Raw genomic sequence first — 25,415 nt, 5'->3', positions numbered from 1 at the left:
CTGTATATACTTTATTTATTGTGGATGTGGTATTTTTCTTTGGTCAGTGTTAAGAAACATCTTTTTGGATAAGGAGTTGAGTGTCCTGCAGGAGATGAGCATTACTTTAATTTGTTCTTTAATATTATGATTTTGCTTTATTTTGAATGTTGGGATATCTTTGTGCTGAGGTAGCAGAATTACTCTTAGCCAAATATAACCATTAGCATTAGTAGAGGCATATGATGCAAGAAAGCAAGCTTATGCAGCATCAGCCAAAAAAAAAAAAAACGAACTTCCACTTCACCCCTCCGTTCGTTCGAAATACTTGTCCAGCTGAGCCTTAAATTTATTTAGGCTATCAACTTCCACGACAAGGCATGGAAGTCTGTTCCACCAACCAACTACACGCTGGCTAAAGACAAATTTCTACATGTCTATCCTACATCTGTCTTTCCTCAATTTGAATTTATGCCCTGTCAGGTGATTATTCTGAACAAGAGGAAGAATCTCATCAGCATTGAGCATGCTCAAACCATTCAAGGCTTTATACATCTCTATCAGATCACCTCGCTGGTGCCTAGTCTCCAGACACTAATTTGCAAAACTTAAGCCTTTCTTTGTAAGAGCACCCCTTTGTTCCATTCACTAATCTTGTTGCCCTTCTCTGTACTCGTTCCAGCAGCTCTACATCCTTCTTGAAATGAGGCCTCCAGACCTGTATACATTGTTACAAGGTGTGGCCTGACCATTGCCTTATACAAGGGAATAATCACCTCCTTATCCCTGCTAGAAAAATTCCTGTATATCATTGACAAGACACCATGAGCTACTCTTGCAGCCCTTCTGCACTGCTCAGAGCACTTCATATCTGACTGCACAATTACCCCGAGGTCTTTTTCATTCTATACCACTGTCGGTGTAGTACCACAGAGTTGATACGTTGCTCTGGGGTTGCTGTTTCCCATATGTAGTACTTTACATTTGTCAATGTTAAATTTCATTTGCCACCTCTCAGCCCATCTGCTCAACCTTTCCAGATCCTGTTGCAGCAGCATAGTGTCAGTAGCATCCTTGACAACCATGCTAACCTTTCTATCGTCTGCAAACTTGGACATTAAGCTTGATATACCATTATCAATATCATTTATAAATACAGAAAACAATAATGGACCCAACACTGAACCCTGAGGGACTCCACTATTAACGATGAGCGGTGAGTCCACGATGAGCAGTGTCCACTGATTACCACTCTCTTTCTTCTTCCCCTCAACCTCCCCTTTATCCATAGCAGCAATTTGCCTCCAATGCCACACTGCTCCAATTTGTGCAGCAGTCTTCCATGTGCAACAGTATCAAACACCTTTCTAAGATCCAAGTATATAATATCAAAATTATTCCCTGCATCCAGTTCTTCTGTGACTGCATCATAGTATGCAATCAAATTGGTCAGGCAAGACTTCCCCTTAACAAAATCATGTTGTGTCCGAGCTATAACTGAAGTCTTGTATAGATGATCCTGCAGTGCTTCTTTAACCAGTGCCTCCATTAATTTTCCTTGAACAGAAGTTAAACTCACAGGTCTATAATTACTTGTGTCAGCCTTTGATCCTCCTTTGTGAATTGCGGTCACATTTGCACATCTCCAGTGTCTATGGGTACCTCCCCTGAGTCCAAGGAAGCTCTCATAATTATGGCTAAGGGTTTGCTTACTTTCTTTGCTTCCTCCTTTAATATAACTGGATAGATCCCATCCACCCCAGGTGCCTTTCTTGTGTTTATCTTCAACAATTTCTCCTCAACTTTACTCTCAGTTATTACAAGATTCTCTAGCTTACTGCCAGAGTTGAATACACCTCTGGCATTCCCCTCGCTGAATAACTCCTCATGTGTGAATGTCGATGCAAAATATTCATTTAGTTTGTTAGCTACCTGAGCAGGATCATCAACAGTTGAACCATCAATATCTAGTGGACCAATGTGGTTCATCCCCATCCTTCTATAGTTTACATAAGTAAATTACTCTTTGCTGTTTTTCTTTGCATCCCTTGCCAAGGATTTCTCGTAATCTGCCTTTGCCTGCCTAACCTCCTTTGTAACTTGGTTACAGATCAACTTGTATCTATCATAGGCTTCTGTGTTACGTGTTAATTTTTATGTATCGCATGCATTTTTCTTCTTCATCATATGTCTCATTAGTTCATCTGACATCGATTTAGGCCTAAACCTTGAACAATAATTCTTAGTTGGTATGTAAAGCCTAGTAGCTTCCAAGATAAGTTCTTTGAATGCTTTCCATTTTGAATTTGCTGTTGTTAACATCTTCAGTTGGTCCCACTGTATAGAATTTAAATACTGTCTCAGACCATCGTAGTCGCCTTTACGAAAGCAATAACCCTTCCCTTTACCACTGATGGTAGTTACCTCTTTGAGTAAATCCCACTTCAGCACACTGTGATCACTGCCACCTAGTGGTTCCTTTATCTGCAGATACTTAATGCATGAAGAATCACTACTGATAATCAAATCAAGAGTATTACTCCCTCTAGTTGCCTCCCGAACATGCTGATGTAGAAAACAATCATCCAATGAATCCACAAAAAACCCTTGCTAGTGTGTGAGAGACCAACCCACAAATTCCAGTCAATATCTGGGAAATTAAAATCCCCCATTATAAGACTCTCTGATGGACTGGCCCACTCTATTTCCCTATACAGTTTCTTATTATACTCATCAGAGTCATTAGGCCAATAGCACACTCCTACTCTCAATTTTGATCTCCCAATGCTTATGTCACACCAAACTGACTCGACACTGCACTATCCAGCGATGTCGACTGGCTTCATTTCCTTGGATTTTATGTGTTTCTTAGCTAACAGCATAACCCCCTCCTCCCTTCCTATCCTGTCTATCCTTTCTGTAGACGTTGTACTCCCCAAATTCCAGTTCTGCATTCCTTATATCTGTGTGACACCATGTCTCTGTTATCCGAACAATATCTGCATTTGACGCTTTGAGTAATACCTCAAATTCATCAAATTTATTTACCAAACTCCTAGCATTGGTGTATACGCAAGTATACATGTATCTGTTTCTATTCTTAACTACCCTAACACAACCCATGTGTTTACTTGACCGCAATGACTCCCAGCAATCTCTGAAATATCATACATCTTGTTTTTCAGGCTTCTGCTCATTCCAATAGAAGCAGTGCAAGAATCGCTTTCACCTCTGCCAGTGACTAGTGTTAATCTATTAGTCTTTGTATCCCCCCAAGCTAGCAGTTTTCCGACCCACCTAACACTGCCTCGATAGCATCAGCAAATATTCTTGCACCCTTTCTATTTAAGTGTATCCCATCCCTGTAGAAGCAGTCTCTCCTGTTAACAAGTACAGACCAGGCTGAAAAAAATTCTACCCCTTGAGCTTTGCACAATCTTTCCAGGGCCGAATTGATCGACAAGGTTCTCATCATATACTCCCTCCTATCATGTCTGGGCAGAACTGCAGACGCTGTTGCATTAGTATATTATGAAACAGTTGTGGTTATACTTTATATTCTCTATATTCTTATAATGTTTCTTTCTTTATAATAGTGTGGGCACTATTTATTTGTATATACAAGGTGTAACGACATTAGCATAAAATTAATGCAGGTCCAAAAGCAAATCATACAAAAAAAATAAATAAATAAAATGTTTGCATATTCTAACAAAAATGACACTGCTTATTCAAGATTTGCTGGTATGCCATATGTTCCCTACTAATCTTCAAGCAATTAATAACACCACAGATACAGTCTAAATGCTATGTAATCTATATTCTTCAAATTAAAATGTATTTGTATGGAAAGTAATCATCCAAAATGGTAACATCATGAATACCACAGATCTGAAGCATTAACCTGAACATTATTCTTCCCTGATTTAAATATGACTTAATGCATGCTGGATTGTTTACAGTGAGATCTCTCAAAACAGATCAACTGCAGAAATACTGAAAACAGATATTTTACCTGACTTAACATCTGTGATCCAATCTTTACAAATTTAGTAGAGCTGCGTATACAGGGTGATTCACTACCAGTGCGACAAACTTTGTCGCACTGGTAGTGAATCACCCTGTATACACAGCTGAACAGCATGAACAAGTGATCCCGCTGGAAGTCAGCATTTAAGAACCGTTTCTGTTGAAGAAACCAAGTAGCAAAAGTCCTCCGGAGTGGATAATCCGCAGGCTCCAATGATTGGACGCATTGCAGATGGTATGAACTCATTTGGTTTGTTGACAGTATCCTCCATATAGTGGATTGGGAAATACCCAATCGTTGGCCTATCGCTCGAGTACTCTTACTTGGATTGCCTTCCGCAAGATGTAAGACATTCTCCTCATTGTCTGGCGTCCTCGTCGTTTGCTCTCGATTCATGGTACCTCTTGTCAAACAACCAGTCTCACGTAACCTTCTGTGCACACGTGCGAAAATCATATGATGAGGAGCATGCCTGTGCAGGAAACGTTCCTGGTACAAGCGCAGAGCGGCACGCCTGTTAGAGTCCGCAGCTCCATACGTGAAGTGCATGTCGGCCAGTTCAACATTTGAATACTCGTCCATCCTACTGCCTCGGGAACCGGTTTACAAATGCTGACTTCCAGCAGGATCGCTGTTCACGCGACCTCCCGTTCAACGTCCTCTACCACATGACGAAGGCATTTCGGACCCTGCAATGCTATGTGAATCCGATTCGTCTTTGTGCCCCCTACACCTCCTGCAAGTTTGTCGCACTGGTAGTGAATCACCCTGTATATACTGACAAAAATTGATAACTAACTTACTAATGTTACCTTCTTCATTGTGTGTTAATGACAGGTGTGTCAAAAGCTGAAAGGCAAAGTTATCACTTCCCTGAAATGAGTTTTTAGAACCATCATCTACTAAAATGAAGTGGGTATGGTGGGGATCCAAACATACAGAATTCTGGCATTCTGCATTTCCAATTTTTTTATATGGTGCAATATATGGTTCCTGAAATTAAAACAGATTATTTTACAGCCAATTTTTTTTTTTAAAGAAAAAAAATCAGTTTAACACCTGCAGCCCACCTTACATTATAATTTTAAGAATGAAGTTATATATTAAAATTATTTTAAAGATGCTTTGAACAAATTTGTAAACATACTACACTGACCTTGACAAACACAATAATTTAGAAAAATTTACTGGTTACATTAGCATTAGTAGGGCCTATGATGCAAGAAAGGATAAGCTTATCTAGTATCAGCCAAAAGAATAAAAAAAAAAAAAAAAAAAAAACTTTCCAAATGTTTGTCTAATTCACTCCAAATGTTTGTCTAATTCTGCCTTGAACTTATATAAGTTGCTGACCTCCACTACAACAAATGGAAGGTTGTTCCAACTATCAACCACCCACTGGCTAAAGGCAAATTTCTGCACATCTATTCTACAATTGTCTTTCCTCACAAAAAGATGATCCCAAATTTAAATAATTAAAATAAAGTTTTTCTAAACTATGTAAAACCAACAGTAGTATGTTTAATTTACAAATTGTTCATTTCTAAATTCTTAATGATATTTTTCAGCCCTTTCATATTGAATTTCCCATTTTTTTTGGAATAATGGTAAGCTGCAAGTTCACAGTAAAAGAACATTTAAAATAACATTCAAAACTTTTAGAGACATGATCAAATATACGAAACATTTTAGTTATTGGCTTGGCAAAAAAGCTATATATCAATACTGCCCTAGAGATTATATATTTTGTAAAAATGTACATGTTTCTAGCTGAATATCATATTACAGTGGACTATATATGGAAGATTATCAGACAATTGAGAATTTCCTGTTCCTCTAAGGACTAAATAGTTTTTTAAAGCTTAAAGAAGTAGATTAAGGTGATGAGAGAAAACCCATTCAGTTCTATGTTAAGGATACCCTATGACACAAGAGATAAAACTGCAGTTATAAGCCATAACATCTGTCCTTTGTAGCAACTATGCTTGGGAAAAGTGGAAATTGAGTAAACGAGCAAATACAATAAAAAGAATTGAAATAAACTGAAAAAAATTATTATAAAATTTGGGAGCTTTTATTTTAGTTTGTACCAACTATAATCTAACTCAGCTTGGCATTGGCAAAGTTGATTTTATCAGGCCAGTTCACTCATTTTTGACTGAGCAGACCTACTGAATTTAAAATAAAACTGGTATGCTTAATCCTACCATAAACTCAGATGCAACCCTTATACTTGGCTGCAAATCATTTCTTGATGAGCTATAAATATTGACAAAACAGTGGCCAGCAAAACTGAATGCAATAAAAAAAAATATGGGAACTTTTATTTCAGTTTGGCCTAACTCTAATCCAACTTGTTTTTTTACAGTTCCGGCTAATAGAGAAGTTTTCTTAAATTTTTGCTGATTTATTGACTTAAATTGGCATATTAATTTATACTCCTAGTTACGATACTTAGTTTAATTTGAACTTTGATAGAGATGTTTTAGGTTATTACTTAGTATTGGTAAGGGTACACAATCCATGTTTAATTTATTTATCTGTTTTATTGACTTAGCATTAGCAAAGGCACATGATGCAAGAAAGAAAGCCTTTATAGCATCAGCCAAAAAAAAAAAAAAAAAAAACCTTATTTCACCCATCCACTTTCTCCAAACGTTTATCAAGTTCTGCTTTGAATCAATTTAAGCTATCAACTTCTATGACAGATGGAAGTTTGTTCCAGCAATCAACCACCCGCTGGCTAAAGGCAAACTTCCACACATCTATCCTACAGCCGTCTTTCCTCAATTTGAATTTATGCCCTCTCAGGTGATTATTCTGAGCAAGAGAAAGAATCCCATCTGCACTGAGCATGCTCAAACCATTCAAGGCTTTATACACCTCAATCAGATCACCTCACAGGTGCCTAGTCTCCAGACACTGTAATTTGCAAAACTTAAGCCTTTCTTCGTAAGAGCAACCCTTTGTCCCATTCACTAATTTTGTTGCCCTTCTCTGTACTCATTCCAACAGCTCTATATCTTTCTTAAAATGAGGCCTCCAGACCTGTATACAGTACTCAAGGTGTTGCCTGATCATTGCCTTATACAAGAGAATAATCACCTCCTTATCTCTGCTAGAAAAATTCCTGTATATCATTGACAAGACACCATGAGCTACTCTCGCAGACCGTCTGCACTGCTCAGAGAACTTCATATCTGCCAGCAAAATTACCCCCAGATCCTTTTCATTCTCTACCACTGTCAGTGTGATACCACAGAGTTGATAAGTTACTCTGGGATTACTGCTTCCCATATGTAGTACTTTAAATTTGTCAATGTTAAACTTCATTTGCCACCTCTCAGCCCATCTGCTCAATATTTCTAGATCCTGTTGCAGCAGTATACTGTCATTAGTCTCATTAACAACCCTGCCAACCTTTGTATTGTCTGAAAACTTGGACATAAAGTCTGATATACCATCATCAATATCATTTATAAATACAGAAAACAACAGTGGACCCAACACTGAACCCTGAGGGACTCCACTAATAACATTAGTCCACGAAGAGCAGTTTCCATTGATTACCACTCTCTATCTTCTCTCACTCAACCATCCCTTTATCCATAGCAGCAATAGGCCACACTGCTCCAATTTGTGCAGCAGTCTTCCATGTGCAACAGTATCAAATGCTTTTCTAAGATCCAAATATATGATATCAAAGTTATTCTTTGCATCCAGTTCCTTTGTGACTACATCACAGTATCCAATCAAATTAGTCAGACAAGACTTCCTCTTAACAAACCCATGCTGTGTGCCGAGCTATAACTGAAGTCTTATCTACATGATCCTGCAATCCTTCTTTAACCAGTGCCTCCATTAATTTCCCTGGAACAGAAGTTAAACTAACAGGTCTGTAATTACCTGTGTCTCCCTTTGATCTTCCTTTATGGATTGGGGTCGCACTTGCACATCTCCAGTCCATGGGTGCTGCCCCTCAGTCCAGGGAAGCTCTCATAATTATGGCTAAGGGTTTGCTTACTTCCTTTGCCGCCTCCTTTAATATACTGGATAGATTCCATCCATCCCAGGTGCCTTTCTTGTGTTTATCTTCAACAATTTCTCCTCCACTTTACTCTCAGTTATTACAAGATTATCTAGCTTATTATCGGAAATTGATATCTATGTTAAGGATACCCTATGACACAAGAGATAAAACTGCAGTTATAAGCCATAACATCTGTATTTTGTGGCAACTATGCTTGGGAAAAGTGGAAATTGAGTAAACGAGCAAATACAATAAAAAGAATTGAAATAAACTGAAAAAAATTATTATAAAATATGGGAGCTTTTATTTTAGCTTGTACCAACTATAATCCAACTCAGTTTGTCATTGGCAAAGTGATTTTATCAAGCCAGTTCACTCATTTTTGACTGAGCAGACCTACTGAATTGAAAATCAAACTGGTATGCTTAATCCTACCATAAACTCAGATGCAACCCTGGCATCTGAGTTTATCAAGACCGGAGCAATTTTTTAACTGCAAATCATTTCTTGATGAGTTATAAATATTGACAAAAAACAGTGGCCAGAAAAACTGAATGCAATAAAATAAAATATGGGATCTTTTATTTCAGTTCGGGCTAACTCTAATCTAACTTGTTTTTTTTACAGCTCCGGCTAATAGAGAAGTTTTCTTAAATTTTTGCTGTTTTATTGACTTAAATTGGCATATTAATTTATATTCCTAGTTACGACACTTAGTTTAATTTGAACTTCGATAGAGATGTTTTAGGTTATTACTTAGTATCATTTGTTTTATATCCACGTTTGTTTTATATTTAGCTGTTTTATTGACTTAATTGTTATATTGAATTATTTTCTATAAGACCTAGTCAAGCTCGTTGGTTTATTTTGAATTTAGTTATTAACTATATAATATCGGTGTAGATACACCATAGTTTACCCATAAATTTGAACTATGTACGTATGTAGAATAAATGGCATCGTTTTAATTGTATCTGATATTTAGCATTAGCATTAGCATTAGTAGAGGCATTTGATGCAAGAAAGCAAGCTTATGCAGCATCAGCCAAAAAAAAAAAAAAAAAAAAAAAAGCAACATAAATAAATAAAAATAACCACTTCCACTTCACCCCTCTGTTCGTTCGAAATACCTGTCCAGCTGAGCCTTAAACTTATTTAGGCTATCAACTTCCACGACAAGGGATGGAAGTCTGTTCCACCCACCAACCACCCGCTGGCTAAAGGCAAATTTCCGCACATCTATCCTACATCTGTCTTTCCTCAATTTGAATTTATGCCCTCTCAGGTGATTTTTCTGAGCAAGAGGAAGAATCCCATCAGCATTGAGCATGCTCAAACCATTCAAGGCTTTGTACACCTCTATCAGATCACCCCGCTGGTGCCTAGTTTCCAGACACTGTAATTTGCAAAACTTAAGCCTTTCTTCGTAAGAGAACCCCTTTGTCCCATTCACCAATCTAGTTGCCCTTCTCTGTACTCGTTCCAGCAGCTCTACATCCTTCCTGAAATGAGGCCTCCAGGCCTGTATACAGTACTCTAGGTGTGGCCTGACCATTGCCTTATACAAGGGAATAATCACCTCCTTATCCCTGCTAGAAAAATTCCTATATATCATTGACAATACACCATGAGCTACTCTTGCAGCTCGTCTGCACTGCTCAGAGAACTTCATATCTGCCTGCACCACCACCCCCAGGTCCCTTTCATTCTCTACCACTGTCAGTGTAGTACCACAGAGTTGATACGTTGCTCTGGGGTTGCTGTTTCCCATATGTAGTACTTTACATTTGTCAATGTTAAACTTCATTTGCCACCTCGAAGCCCATCTGCTCAACCTTTCCAAATCCTGTTGCAGCAGCATAGTGTCAGTAGTGTCCTTGACAACCCTGCCAACCTTCGTATCGTCTGCAAACTTGGACATTAAGCCTGATATACCATCATCAATATCATTTATAAATACAGAAAACAATAAAGGCCCCAATACTGAACCCTGAGGGACTCCACTAATAACATTAGTCCACGATGAGCAGTGTCCATTGATTACCACTCTCTGTCTTCTCCCCCTCAACCACCCCTTTATCCATAGCAGCAACTTGCCTCCAATACCACACTGCTCCAATTTGTGCAGCAGTCTTCCATGTGCAACAGTATCAAAAGCCTTTCTAAGATCCAAGTATATAATATCAAAGTTATTCCCTGCATCCAGTTCTTTTGTGACTGCATCATAGTATCCAATCAAATTGGTCAGGCAAGACTTCCCCTTAACAAAACCATGCTGTGTCCTAGCTATAACTGAAGTCTTGTCTAGATGATCCTGCAGTGCTTCTTTCACCAGTGCCTCCATTAATTTTCCGGGAACAGAAGTTAAACTCACAGGTCTATAATTACTTGTGTCAGCCTTTGATCCCCCTTTGTGAATTGGGGTCACATTTGCACATCTCCAGTCAATGGGTACCTCCCCTGAGTCCAAGGAAGCTCTCATAATTATGGCTAAGGGTTTGCTTACCTCCTTTGCTGCCTCCTTTAATATAACTGGATAGATCCCATCCACCCCAGGTGCCTTTCTTGTGTTTATCTTCAACAATTTCTCCTCCACTTTGCTCTCAGTTATTACAAGATTCTCTAGCTTACTGCTAGAGTTGAATACACCTCTGGCATTCCTCTCGCTGAATAACTCCTCATGTGTGAATGTCGATGCAAAATATTCATTTAGTTTGTTAGCTACCCGAGCAGGGTCATCAACAGTTGACCCATCGATCTCAAGTGGACCAATCTGATTCATCCCCTTCCTTCTAGAGTTTACATAAGTAAAGAACTCTTTGCTGTTTTTCTTCGCATCCCTTGCCATTGTGGGTGCCTTCACAACTAGATAGCTGGTATTGCACTACTTCAAATAAATAACGCTTCTCTAGTAGAGAAGACTACTGTTATTTATTTTCAGTGGATACCACCACCCAGACGATTGTTTCAAAGCTAGTTGGCTCCATCATCAGTGAGCGGGCAGGTACCCTGGTAATGCAGCATGCCGTCACAGTTATGGGTAAACTATGGTGGGTCTACACAGACAATTGTTTCAAAGCTAGTTGGCTTCATCATCAGTGAGTGGGCAGGTACCCTTGTAATGCAACATGCCATCACAGTATGAGTAAACTATTGTGTGCTACACAGATATTATATAGTTAATTATCTAAACCCATAAGAAATTATGCCTTGTGCATTTCATCTTATAACACATTATTTATACACCATTTGGCATCCCTCATATTGTGGAAATAACTTTGCAAATGTGATGGCATGTTGCATTACACACAGTCTGTGTGTGCGTGATGTAAGGAGTGTGAAAAAATCAGGTGACAATTCAGCATTGTTATGGGCCTATATGAGAGTTTGAAGGACAGGGTGGATGCCCTTGAAGGATCGTCAGGCAACACAACGGCAAACCCCAAGGCAGAATGCACTGATCCCACAGGAACTAGAAGTTGTCTGTGATTCTATTGTCAAAGAAACGGGGAACATATTGTGCAAAAAGGATATGTAGAACAGGACCAGGGCAAAGGTTCATGATGTTTTAAGGGCACGAAAACTGATATTAGTTTACACGTTGGCACTAATGATATTAAAAGTAGGAGACCGGCGGAATTACTTAACAAGTACAGGTCACTGTTGGAAAAAAGCCATGAATGAGGGTTGCATTTGAAAGTGTCTGCAATTTTGTTCAGAAACGATAGCAAGGAGTATATAATGAGAGCCTTGTCGATCAATTCAGTCCTGCAGCGAATGTGCAAGGCTCAAGAGGTAGAATTTTTCTCGCCTGGTCTGTGTTTGTTAACAGGAGACACTGCTTCTACAAGCATGGAATACACTTAAATAGCAAGGGTGCAAGAATATTTGCTGATGCTATTGAGGCAGTGTTAGGTGGGTCAGAAACCTGCTAGCCTTCAGGGATACACGAAATAATAGATTAAGAGTAGCCGTTGGTAGAGTGGAAAGTGATTCTTTAGCATTAGTAGAGGCATATGATGCAAGCAAGCAAGCTTATGCAGCATCACACAAGAAAAAAAAAAAAAAAAAAAATGCACTTCCACTTCACCCCTCCGTTCGTTCGAAATACCTGTCCAGCTGAGCCTTAAATTTATTTAGGCTATCAACTTTCACGACAAGGGATGGAAGTCTGTTCCACCAACCAACTACCCGCTGCCTAAAGGCAAATTTCCGTACGTCTATCCTACATCTGTCTTTCCTCAATTTGAATTTATGCCCTCTCAGGTGATTATTCTGAGCAAGAGGAAGAATCCCATCAGCATTGAGCATGCTCAAACCATTCAATGCTTTATACACCTCTATCAGATCACCTCACTGGTGCCTAGTCTCCAGACTCTCTGTAATTTGAAAAACTTAAGCCTTTCTTCGTAAGAGCACCCCTTTGTTCCAATCACTAATCTTGTTGCCCTTCTCTGTACACATTCCAGCAGCTTTACATCCTTCTTCAAATGAGGCCTCCAGACCTGCATACATTACTCTAGGTGTGGCCTGACCATTGCCTTATACAAGGGAATAATCACCTCTTTATCCCTTCTAGAAAAATTCCTGTATATCATTGACAATACACCATGAGTTACTCTTGTAGCCCGTATGCACTGCTCAGAGAACTTCATATCTGCCTGCACAATTACCCACAGGTCCTTTTCATTCTCTTCCACTGCCAGTGTAGTACCACAGAGTTGATACATTGCTCTAGGGTTGCTGTTTCCCATAGGTAGTATTTTACATTTGTCAATGTTAAACTTAATTTGCCACCTCTCAGCCCATCTGCTCAACATTTCCAGATCCTGTTGTAGCAGCATAGTGTCAGTAGTGTCCAAGACAACACTGCCAACCTTTGTATCGTCTGCAAACTTGGACATTAAGCTTGATATACCATCATCAATATCATTTATAAATACAGAAAACAATAATGGACCCAACACTGAACCCTGAGGGACTCCACTAACAACATTAGTCCATGATGAGCAGTGTCCATTGATTATCACTCTCTGCCTTCTCCCCCTCAACCACCCCTTTATCTATAGCAGCAATTTGCCTCCAACGCCACACTGCTCCAATTTGTACAGCAGTCTTCCACGTGCAACAGTATCAAAGGCCTTTCTAAGATCGAAGTATATAATAGCAAAGTTATTCCCTGCATCTAGTTCTTTTGTGACTGCATCATAGCATCCAATCAAATTGGTCAGGCAAGACTTTCCCTTAACAAAACCATGCTGTGTCCGAGCTATAATTGAAGTCTTGACTAGATGATCCTGTACTGCTTCTTTAACCAGTGCCTCCATTAATTTTCCTGGAACAGAAGTCAAACTCACAGGTCTATAATTACTTGTGTCGCCCTTTGATCCTAGTTTGTGAATTGTGGGTCACATTTGCACATCTCCAGTCTGTGGGTACCTCCCCTGATTCCAAGGTAGCTTTCATAATTATGGCTAAGGGTTTGCTTACTTCCTTTGCTGCCTCCTTTAATATAACTGGATGGATCCCATCCACTCCAGGTGCCTTTCTTGTGTTTATCTTCAACAATTTTTCCTCCGCTTTGCTCACGGTTATTACAAGATTCTCTAGCTTACTGCCAGAGTTGAATACACGTCTGGCATTCCAATCGCTGAATAACACCTCATGTGTGAATGTCGATGCAAAATATTCATTTAGTTTGTTAGCTCCCTGAGCAGGATCATCAACAGTGGATCCATCGATATCAAGTGGACCAATCTGATTCATCCCCTTCCTTCTAGAGTTTACATAAGTAAAGAACTCTTTGCTGTTTTTCTTTGCATCCCTTGCCAAAGATTTCTCTTAATCTGCTTTCGCATGCCTAACCTCCTATGTAACTTGGTTACAGATCAACTTGTATCTATCATAGGCTTCTGTGTCACGTGTCAATTTGTATGTATCCCATGCATTTTTCTTCTCTGCCATATGTCTCATTAGTTCATCTGACATCCATTTAGGCCTAAACCTTGAACAGTATTTCTTGGTTGGTATGTAAAGCCTAGTAACTTTCATGATAAGTTCTTTGAATGCTTCCCATTTTGAATTTGCTGTTGGTAATATCATCAGATGGTCCCACTGTATAGAATTTAAATACTTTGTCAGACCATCGCAGTCGCCTTTATGAAAGAAATAACCCTTCCCTTTACCACTGATGATAGTTACCTCTTTGAGTAAATCCCACTTCAGCACACTGTGATCACTGCCACCTAGTGGTTCCTTTATCTGCAGATTCTTAATGCATGAAGAATCACTACTGATAATCAAATCAAGAGTATTACTCCCTGTAGTTGCCTCCCGAACATGCTGATGTAGAAAACAATCATCCAATAAATCCACAAAAGCCCTGCTAGTGCATGAGTAACCAGCCCCCAAATTCCAGTCAATATCTGGGAAATTAAAATCTCCCATTATAAGACTCTCTGATTTACTGGCCCACTCTATTTCCCTGTCCATGGCTGGACAGTACAGTTCCTTATTATACTCATCAGAGTCATTAGGCCTATAGCACACTCCTACTCTCAATTTTGATCTCCCAATGCTTATGTCACACCAAACTGACTCGACACTGCACTGTCCAGCGATGTCGACTGGCTTCACTTCCTTGAATTAATAGCATAACCCCTCCTCCCTTTCTATCCTGTCTATCCTTTCTGTAGACGTTGTACTCCCCAAATTCTAGTTCTGCATCCCTTATATCTGTGTGACACCACGTCTCTGACATCCCAACAATATCTGCCCTTGATGCTTTGAGCAATACCTCAAATTCATCAAATTTATTTACCAAACTCCTAGCATTGGTGTACACGCAAGTATACATGCACCTGTTTCTCTTCTTAGCTACCCTAACACAACCCATGTGTTTACTTGTACCGCAATGACACCCAGCAGTCTCTGAAATATCCTGCATCTTGTTTTTCAGGCTGCTGCTCATTCCAATAGAAGCAGTGCAAGAATCACTTTCACCTCTGCCAGTGGCTACTGTTAATCTATTAGTCTTTGTATCCCCCCCCCAAGATAGCAGTTTTCCGACCCTCCTAACACTGCCTCGATAGCATCAGCAAATATTCTTGCACCCTTTCTATTTAAGTGTATCCCATCCCTGTAGAAGCAGTCTCTCCTGTTAACAAGTACAGTCCAGGATGAGAGAAATTCTACCCCTTGAGCCTTGCACAATCTTTCCAGGGCCGAATTTATCGACAAGGCTCTCGTCATATACTCCCTCCTATCGTGTCTGGACAGAATTGCAGACACTTTCAATTTCAACCCTAATTCACGGCTTTTTTTCAACAGTGACCTGTACTTGTTAAGTAATTCTGCCGGTCTCCTACTCTTGATATCATTAGTGCCAAAGTTTACAACTATATTACCTTTTGTGCCCTTAAAAGATGATATTTGCTCTACAACATCATCTACCTTTGCCCCTGGCAGACATTCCCTCGTCAAAATAAATAAATTTTCTGTTTATACTCAGGGAAGACCAAACGGTCAGAGGAGTTCACAAGATAGACAGATTACAAGAAACAGCACCCTATTCAGTAGTCACGGGCTTGAACCCCAGTCACTCAAGGCACGTGTACTTATGCACCCGCACGCCTGACCACTAGGCACTGCTTCTATTGGAATGAACATCAGCCTGGAAAAACAGATGCAGGAAATTTCAGAGACTGCTGGGAGTCACTGCAGTACAAGTAAACACATGGGCTGTGTTAGGGTAGCTAAGAATAGGAACAGGTGAATATATACTTGGAGTACACCAATGCTAGGAGTTTGGTAAATAAATTTGATGAATTTGAGGTGTTGGTCAAAACATCAAAGGCAGATATTGTTGGGATATCAGAAATGTGGTGTCACACAGATATAAGGAATGATAAAATGGAATTTTGGGAGTACAATGTGAACAGGAAGGACAGACAGGATAGGAAGGGAGGATGGGTTATGCTATTAGTTAAGAAACACATAAAATCGAAGGAAGCACAGCCATTCGACATGGCTGGACAGTACAGTGTCGAGTGAGTTTGGTGTGACATAAACACTGGAAATCAAAATTGATAGTAGGAGTGTTTTATAGGCCTAATGACTATGATAAGTTTAATAAACAACTGTAGAGGAAAAGAGAGTGGGCCAGTAAATCAGAGTCTTATAATGGGGATTTTAATTCCCCAGATATCGATTTGAATTTGTGGGTTGGTCACTCACACACTAGCAAGTCTTTTGTGGATGATTGTTTTCTATAGCAGCATGTTCAGGATGCAACTAGAGGGAGTAATACTTTTGATCTGATTATCTCTAGTGATTTTTCGTGCATTAAGACTCTTAATCTGTAGATAAAGGAACAACTAGGTGGCAGTGATTACAGTTTGCTGAAGTGGGATTTAATCAAAGAGGTAACTACCATCATGGGTAAAGGGAAGGGTTTTTGTTTTCGCAAATGCGACTACGGCAATCTGAGACTGTATTTAAATTCTATACAGTGGGACCAACTGATGATGTTTCCATCAGCAAATTCAAATTGGGAAACAGTCAAAGAATTAATCTTTGAAGCTACTAGTCTTTTCATACCAACTAAGAAATACTGTTCAAGGTTTAGGCCTAAATGGATATCAGATGAACTAATGAGACACATGGCAGAGAAGAAAAATGCATTGGATACATATAAATTAATGGGTCATACGGAAGCCTACGATAGATATAGCTGGTTTGTAACAAAGTCACAAAGGAGGTTAGGCAAGGAAAGGCATATTATAAGAAATCTTTGGCAAAGGATACAAAGAAAACAGCAAAGAGCTCTTTATTTATGTAAACTCTAGAAAGGAGGGTATGAATCAGATTTGTCCACTGGATATTGATGGTTCAAGTGTTGATGATCCTGCTCAGGTACCTAACAAACTAAATGAGAATTTTGCATCTATTCACCCATGAGGAGTTATTGAGGGAGGGAAATGCCAGAGGTGAGTTAAACTGTGGCAGTGACCTAGATAGATGATTTTGTAATAACTGAGAGGAAAGTGGAGGGAAATTATTGAAGATCTATCCAGTTATATATTGTTATATTATATTATAATTTATATAATACAGTTATATTATATAAATTATTGAAGATTTATCCAGTTATAGGCAGCAAAGGAAGTAAGGAAACCCTTAGCCATAATTATGAGAGCTTCTTTGGATGCAGGGGAGGTACCCATAGACTGGAGATGTGCAAATGTAACCCCAATTCACAAAGGAGGATCAAAGGGCGACAAAAGTAATTATAGACCTGTTAGTTTAACTTCCATTCCAGGAAAATTAATGGAGGCACTGGTTAAAGAAGCACTTCAGGATCATATAGACAAGACTTCAGTTATAGCTCGGACACAGCGTGGTTTTGTTAAGGGAAAGTCTTGCCTGACCAATTTGATTGGATACTATGATGTGGTCACAAAGGAACTGGATGCAGGGAATATCTTTGATATCATATATTTGGATCTTAGAAGGGCTTTTGATACTGTTGTACATGGAAGACTGTTGCACAAATTGGAGCAGTGTGGCATTGGAGGGAAATTGCTGCTATGGATAAAGGGATGGTTGAGTGGGAGAAGACAGAGAGTGGTAATCAATGGACACTGCTCATCGTGGACTAATGTTATTAGTGGAGTCCCTCAGGGTTCTGTTGGGGTCCATTGTTGTTTTCTGTATTTATAAATGATATTGATGATGGTATATCAAACTTAATGTCCAAGTTCACAGACGATATGAAGGTTGGCAGGGTTGTTATGGACACTAATGTACAGTAAACTGCTGCAACAGGATCTAGGAAAGTTGAGCAGATAGGCTGAGAGGTGGCAAATGAAGTTTAACATTGACAAATGTAAAGTACTACATATGGGAAGCAGTAACCCCAGAGTGATGTATCAACTCTGTGGTACTAACACTGACAGTGGTGGAGAACGAAAAGGACCTGGGGGCAATTGTGCACCCAGATATGAAGTTTTCTGAGCAGTGCAGACGGACTGCAAGAGTAATTCGTAGTGTCTTGTCAATGATATACAGAATTTTTTCTAGCAGGGATAAGGAGGTGATTATCCCCTTGTATAAGGCAATGGTCAGGCCAGACCTTGAGTACTGTATACAGGTCTGGAGACCTCATTTTAAGAAGGATGTATAGCTGTTGGAACAAGTACAGAGAAGGGCAGCAACATTAGTGAATAGAACAAAAGGCTCTTATGAAGAAGCATTTTGCAAATTACAGTGCCTGGAGATTAGGCACCTGCTAGGTGATCGTGTATAAAGCCTTGAATTGTTTGATAATGCTCAGTGCTGACGGGATTCTTCCTCTTGTTCAGAATAATCACCTGAGAGGGCATAAATTCAAATTTAGGAAAGACAGATGTAGAATAGATGTGCAGAAGTTTGTCTTTAACCAGTGGGTAGTTGGTTGGTGTAAGACTTCCATCCTTTGTTGTGGAAGTTGTTAGCCTAAATAAATTTTCGGCTAAGCTGGACGATTCATTTGTAACGAACGGAGGGGTGAATGGGAGCGGTTTTTTTTTTTTTTTTTTTGGTTGACGCTGCTTAAGCTTGCTTTCTTGCGTCATATGCCTCTACTAATGCTAATGCTAATTTCGAAAGTGATGGTTCGATGGTCTTAGGTGGCCCAGTCATCCTGGACCATCCAGTCAGTTATGTAATGACATCCTCTGACATAGTGACATCTAGCGTGGACTCCCAGAAAGTCGAGGAAAATGTAGGCAGGTTGTTAGGACAGTTTAAGACCACAATGCTGCTGTTTGTGAGAAACTCCTCCATGCACTGGCCATTTCTAGAGCCTCTGTGTTCTAAGGTTTTGCTGTGCCACATGGGTGAGTGGCAATTTAGGTCCACACAAATGAGGATTTTGGATTCTGGCAGTTCTGTTTGAACATAGTGCAGGTATTGGATAGCTTCCAGAATGTCTTCTGCTGGACGACAGTACATGGATATTATGTAAAAATCCCCGCAGGGATGAGATAATATGTGCACAGGTGGGCCATGTAGAAACAGGTGAGATATCTTCATAACAGTCAGGTTGGGATTGCGCACGACCACTGCCATCCGGGGCATTTCACCTTCCACTTGGACGATCTTGTAGTTCAGTGGGTACCCACGTATGGCACTGGCAAAGGCATATGGCTCCTGAAGGAGCAGTATATCATAGTTGTCTTCCTCCACCCTTTGCCTTGTCTGGGCAGCAACAGCTTTAGCTCGCTGAGCATTTAGTTGCCGGAATTTGATACAGGTGGTATTATGTTTTTTTAGCAGTGTCCCCATATTCGATTTTTTGTTGTTGGGCATGCTTTGCCTTCAGATATACAGGGCACTTATTATCTCGGAGTGAATGGGAGTGAGGAAGTTTGTGCCACTTGCAGTTAGCACAAGTCAGATCTTTGTCTTTGTTCAGGCAGTTTTTGAAATTGTGCACCTTCTCTGCACAGTAGCCACAAGTTACTGCCTGGACGTACATGTGAGTTCTGTGCCAAAAGCAGCAACACGTGAAGCACTTAGGAACTGCTACATGCTCTTTGAACCAGTGGGATCCCCAGTTTATGTACATCTTTGTTTGTCTGATTATGGCTTGCCAAGCCTCAGGTGCCAGTTCGATGACCCAGTTTGTGAAGCTTCCATTTTTAGTCTTGGTTTGATATTTTGGTGTGATAAGTTTTAACATCTCTCTCTCTCTCTCTCTCTCTGTCGGGGAGCACTTGCTATAAATTTCTTCTATAGATCTCTTAACAGATGGTAGAGGGAGTCAATTCTTTGTCAATAACAAAAACAATGATAGAGGGGCCCTTTGTCCTGGGCGGCTCAACAGTGAGACCAAGTGTAGGAATCTTAGTGTTGTTTAATATTAAATTGACGTCGTCTATGGTTTCGGTTTCGATAATGACTCCGGTGTTACACGTTTTCGGTATTGATTTTATTCTTGCGTTGCTGAAGTCTCCAGTAAGGGAGTCTATGACTGTCTTCTTTGCCTCTTCACTGGATTGTGTGTTTCCGGGTTTGTTGGCTTGAGCACCATTAGATGTGGTTTTGGCAAAAGCGTTTTCCCAGGTGCAGCATTGATTTGGGCATTTGTGGTGTTATTAGTATTCCTCAGCACTTGTGAGTAAGTGGGGTGCATTGTGACATTTGATTGCTGCCATCTGCTTGGAGGGCTTCCAAGGTGGCAACCAACCTCTGGTGTTGTACATGCGTATCCATCAGTATGGTCTCTAGCTTTGTCCACTAGAGGATAATTTCTGCTTGAAGCATTTACGACATCCTACTGCTGTTGTTTCTCAGTATAGTCTTCAATTTAGCTCTAATAATCATGCTTTGCTATGGCACTGTACCCTCTGGGATAGTGGGACCAAGAACACGTGTCTTATCCACTTGTTTTGGATCTTCCATCGTTTGGGATTGCTCATTTTCTTTAGTCTGGCTGGTGCTGCAGTTTCTCTGTCTGATTTACTTCTTTATTGGTGATATCTCCTGTCTCTGTCTGATTTAGGGACTTCTTTTTTATTTTTCCTCTTGATGATATGTCCTGGTTGCTGGTCGCCAGGGTTAAGGGGAAGTGATTTTGTTAAGGGGAAGTCTTGCCTGACCAATTTGATTGGATACTATGATGCAGTCACAAAAGAACTGGATGCAGGGAATAACTTTGATATTATATACTTGGATCTTAGAGAGGCTTTGATACTGTTGCACATGGAAGACTGCTGCACAAATTGGAGCAGTGTGGCATTGGAGGCAAATTGCTGCTATGGATAAAGGGGTGGTTGAGGGGGAGAAGACAGAAAGTGGTAATCAATGGACACTGCTCATCGTGGACTAATGTTATTAGTGGAGTCCCTCAGGGTTCAGTATTGGGTCCTTCACTGTTTTCTGTATTTATAAATGATATTGATGATGGTATATCAAGGTTAATGTCCAAGTTTGCAGACGATACGAAGGTTGGCAGGGTTGTCAAGGACACTACTGACACTATGCTGCTGCAACAGGATCTGGAAAGGTTGAGCAGATTGGCTGAGAGGTGGCAAATGAAGTTTAACATTGACAAATGTAAAGTACTACATATGGGAAACAGCAACCCCAGAGCAACCTATCAACTCTGTGGTACTACACTGACAGTGGTAGAGAATGAAAAGGACCTGGGGGTAATTGTGCAGGCAGATATGAAGTTCTCTGAGCAGTGCAGACGGGCTGCAAGAGTAGCTCATGGTGTCTTGTCAATGATACACAGGAATTTTTCTAGCAGGGATAAGGAGGTGATTATTCCCTTGTATAAGGCAATGGTCAGGCCACACCTTGAGTACTGTATACAGGTCTGGAGGCCTCATTGCAAGAAGGATATAGAGCTGCTGGAACGAGTACAGAGAAGGGCAATAAGATTAGTGAATGGAACAAAGGGGTGCTCTTACGAAGAAAGGCTTAAGTTTTGCAAATTACAGTGTCTGGAGACTAGGCACCAGCGAGGTGATCTGATAGAGGTAAAGATAAAGCCTTAAATGGTTTGAGCATGCTCAATGCTGATGGGATTCTTCCTCTTGCTCAGAAAAATCACCTGAGAGGGCATAAATTCAAATTGAGGAAAGACAGAGGTAGGATAGATGTGCGGAAATTTACCTTTAGCCAGCAGGTAGTTGGTTGGTGGAACAGACTTCCATCCTTTGTCGTGGAAGTGGATAGCCTAAATAAATTTAAAGCTCAGATGGACAGGTATTTCTAACAAATGGAGGGGTGAAGTGGAAGTGGGTTGTTTTTTTTTTTTTTTTGGCTGATGCTGCATAAGCTTGCTTTCTTGCATCATATGCCTCTACTAATGCTAATGCTAAATAAATTTAAGGCTGAGCTCAACAGTTATTTGGAACGAACAGAGGGGTGAAATGGGAGCGGGTGTTTTTTTTTTTTTTTTTGGCTGATGCTGCATAAGCTTGCTTTCTTGAATCGTATACCTCTACTAATGCTAATGCTAATTATGAGAGCTTCCTTGGACTCAATGGACGAACCCATGGACTGGAGATGTGCAAATGTGACCCCAATTCACAAAGAAGGATCAAAGGGTGACAAGTAATTACAGACCTGTTAGTTTAACTTCTGTTCCAGAGAAGTTAATGGAGGCACTGGTTAAAGAAGCATTGCAGGACCATCTAGACAAGACTTCAGTTATAGCTTGGACAAAGCATGATTTTGTTAAGGGGAAGTTTTGAGTCACCAATTTGATTGGATACTATGATGTGGTCACAAAGCAACTGGATACAAGGAATAACTTTGATATCATATATTTGGATCCTAGAAAGGCTTTTGATACTGTTGCACATGGAAGACTGATGCAGAAATTGGAGCAGTGTGGCATTGGAGGCAAATTACTGCTACAGATAAAGGGATAGTTTAGTTGGATAAGACAGAGGGTGGTAATCAATGGACACTCTTTATGAAATAATGTTATTAGTGGAGTCCATCAGGATTCAATCGTAGGGTCCATTGTTGTTTTCTGTATTTATTAATGATACTGATGATGGTATATCAGGCTTAATGTCTATGTTTGCAGATGATACAAAGGTTGACAGGGTTGTTAATAACACTAATGACAGTATGCTGCTGTAACAGGATTTAGAAAAGTTGAGCAGATGAGCTGAGATTAGTAGTAGAGGCATATGATGCAAAAAAGCAAGCTTATACAGCATCATCCAAAAAAAAAAAAAACCTTCCCATTTCACTGATCCATTAGTTCCAAATATTAGTCTATTTCTGCCTTGAATTTATTTATGCTGTCAATGGAGTTTGTTCCATGGAAGTTATGAGGGAAGTCTGTTCCAGCAATTAACTGCATGATGGCTAAAGGCAAATTTCTGCACATATATTCTACAACTGTCTTTCCTCAATTTCAGTTTATGCCCCCTCGTGTTTGTAATCCGAGCAATAGGGGGAATCTCATCAGCATTAAGCATACTCAACGCAGTCAAGGCTTTATACACCTCAATCAGATTGCCTCGCAGGTGCCTAGTCTCTAGAAGCTGTAATTTGCAGAACTTAAGCATTTCTTTGTAATGATGACAGGCTTCTACTACGCTGTGGTAATTTCCTCCAGTATTAACAGAGAATTGCTCTCAAAATCCTGAAATAAGACAGTACCGGAAGAGCTATACAGCAGAAATGCAGAGTTCAACTAAGGAGAGAGAGAGAGAGAGAGAGAGAGAGAGAGAGAGAGAGAGAGAGAGAGAGAGAGAGAAAGAGACATCACCACACTCCATGGAAGGAACCTGCACAAAGGAATCTCACCATGAAAGAGGAGGAAGGTAAGTCCTCTGAACTGTGTTGTTTTGGAAATGGTACTTTGATAAAGTGGGAGATTATTTTAGAGTAAGGTTGAAGTTGAAGAAACATGAGAAATAAAGAAATGTTTAGTATTGAGTTGGTTTATTGGTTGAAGTTGTAAAGAAAATTGATATTGCTAAATTAGAGAGATTACATGGAATTGTTAGCATTAAGTTAGCGACTTATGGATTGCTGTTGTGAAGAGAATTGACATTGGTAATTAAGAGAAACATGAGGAAGTGATTAAGATTGAATTAGTTTAGTGTTTGAAGCTGTAGAGAAAGTTGAGATTGTTAATTGTGAGAAATTTTATGGAAATGATAGCAAGTATTAACAGACTAAATGAGAAAAATAAATAGATTAGATGTAAATGAACACCAGTTATGTATCGTAAGTAGATTTGTATGATACATGACTTTTGTTTTATATTTGTGTCATTGCTCTTGAGAAACTGACAGCTCACATATAATATATATGGCGCCTCCGTAGACAGGTGGGAAGTAGCAGCAGTGCGTAGCACACTCTTCTTGATTAGACCGGGGTTCGAGCCCGTCACCACCAAATATGGAGGATGTGGAAAGGTCAGGGAATGACCACCGCATATCCTGGAGCAATTAGGCTAATGCTCCTAAAAACCAAAATAACAAACAAACAATAATATATATGTGAGCTGTCTTATATATTATATGTGTACGATATATAATTTATATACTCTTGTGTGTGGAAGGGGATATCCCTCAGCTACTGGAAATTCTCATATTTTAATGCAGTCAGGTAGCTTGTGGAGCTTAGTGCTTGAGGGGAGCTGCTGTACGAAAATCATAACAATGGCCAGCCACTGACGATGATACTAAGGTACAGGGAAATAAAAATTAATAAATAAATAAATAAGCCCCCCCACAACTTAGACGTCAGCCCTTAGCTTAAACGTTAGCCCCTTTCTTTCTTTAATACGGATATAGTGCCATAAAAAGTCAAAAAGGAAATATTTTTTTTATTTTTGATAAAAAAAATAAGATTTTTTGAAAATGAGGGAATAGGGGAAGGGGGGTTAACTGCAACTCCTCTAAGATTATCTCAGTACAAACCACCAACCAGCACAGAATCCAAAAGGACATTTTCTGCTGCTAATTAAACGTGTCAAAATTTGATCCAGTTCAAACGATAACACTATTGAGTTTCTTAAGAGCTCACTTTATTCGGACAGGCAAGAGAGAGTTGTTGTTATTTAGGGCATTAGCAACTAAGGCCATATTGCTCCGGGGATATGCGGTGGTCATTCCCTGACCTTTTCGCATCCTCCGTATTTGGTGGTTACAGGCTCGAACCCCGGTCTAATCAAGAAGTATGTATTACGCACTGCTGCTCCTGCCCACCTGGCTACGGAGGCACCCCGGACAGGCAGTATGGATGCTTATTTTTATGTTTTTAGAGTAACTATGTATAATAATTTTTGCTAGGATATTTATTATTGTAATAAAAGTTTGATTTAAAATGTGAATTCAAGTAATTACTTGTTGTTTCCTTATTAGTATTAGTAATGGCCGTGTGTTGCAAGAAAGCCTATGCTGCACCAGCCAAAAAAAAAAAAAAACTCAAATAAAACAATGATAAAAAACACTAATAATTAATAAAAGAAAAGGAAATTAAACCTATCATCCTATGCGTTTCCCTCACCTGAAGGTTCTATCCAGATGTCCTTTGAATTTCCCCAAACTGACAGCCTCTAACCACCCATGTAGGCAACTTATTCCAGTAATTTATAACTTGCTGGCTAAAATAAAACTTCCTGCAGGCCAATCTAAATATCTCCCCCATAACTTGAATTAATGTCCCCTAGTTCTAGCATCACTTATAATCTTGAAAATTTCATCCTCATTCATTTTACTGATGCCTCTCAGAGCCTTAAACACCCCAATCAAATTTCCTCTAAGGTGTCTAGTTTCCAAACTCTGCAACCCACATATTCAAAGCCTTTCTTCATAAGGACTCCCTTTTGCCGATCTCGCTAGGCGAGTTACC

Source organism: Mastigoproctus giganteus, chromosome 13, assembly GCF_048544385.1.
Source record: "Mastigoproctus giganteus isolate SK-2022 chromosome 13, ASM4854438v1, whole genome shotgun sequence".
Taxonomy (NCBI): Eukaryota; Metazoa; Arthropoda; class Arachnida; order Uropygi; family Thelyphonidae; genus Mastigoproctus; species Mastigoproctus giganteus.
Note: the sequence above shows the minus strand (reverse complement) of the source record.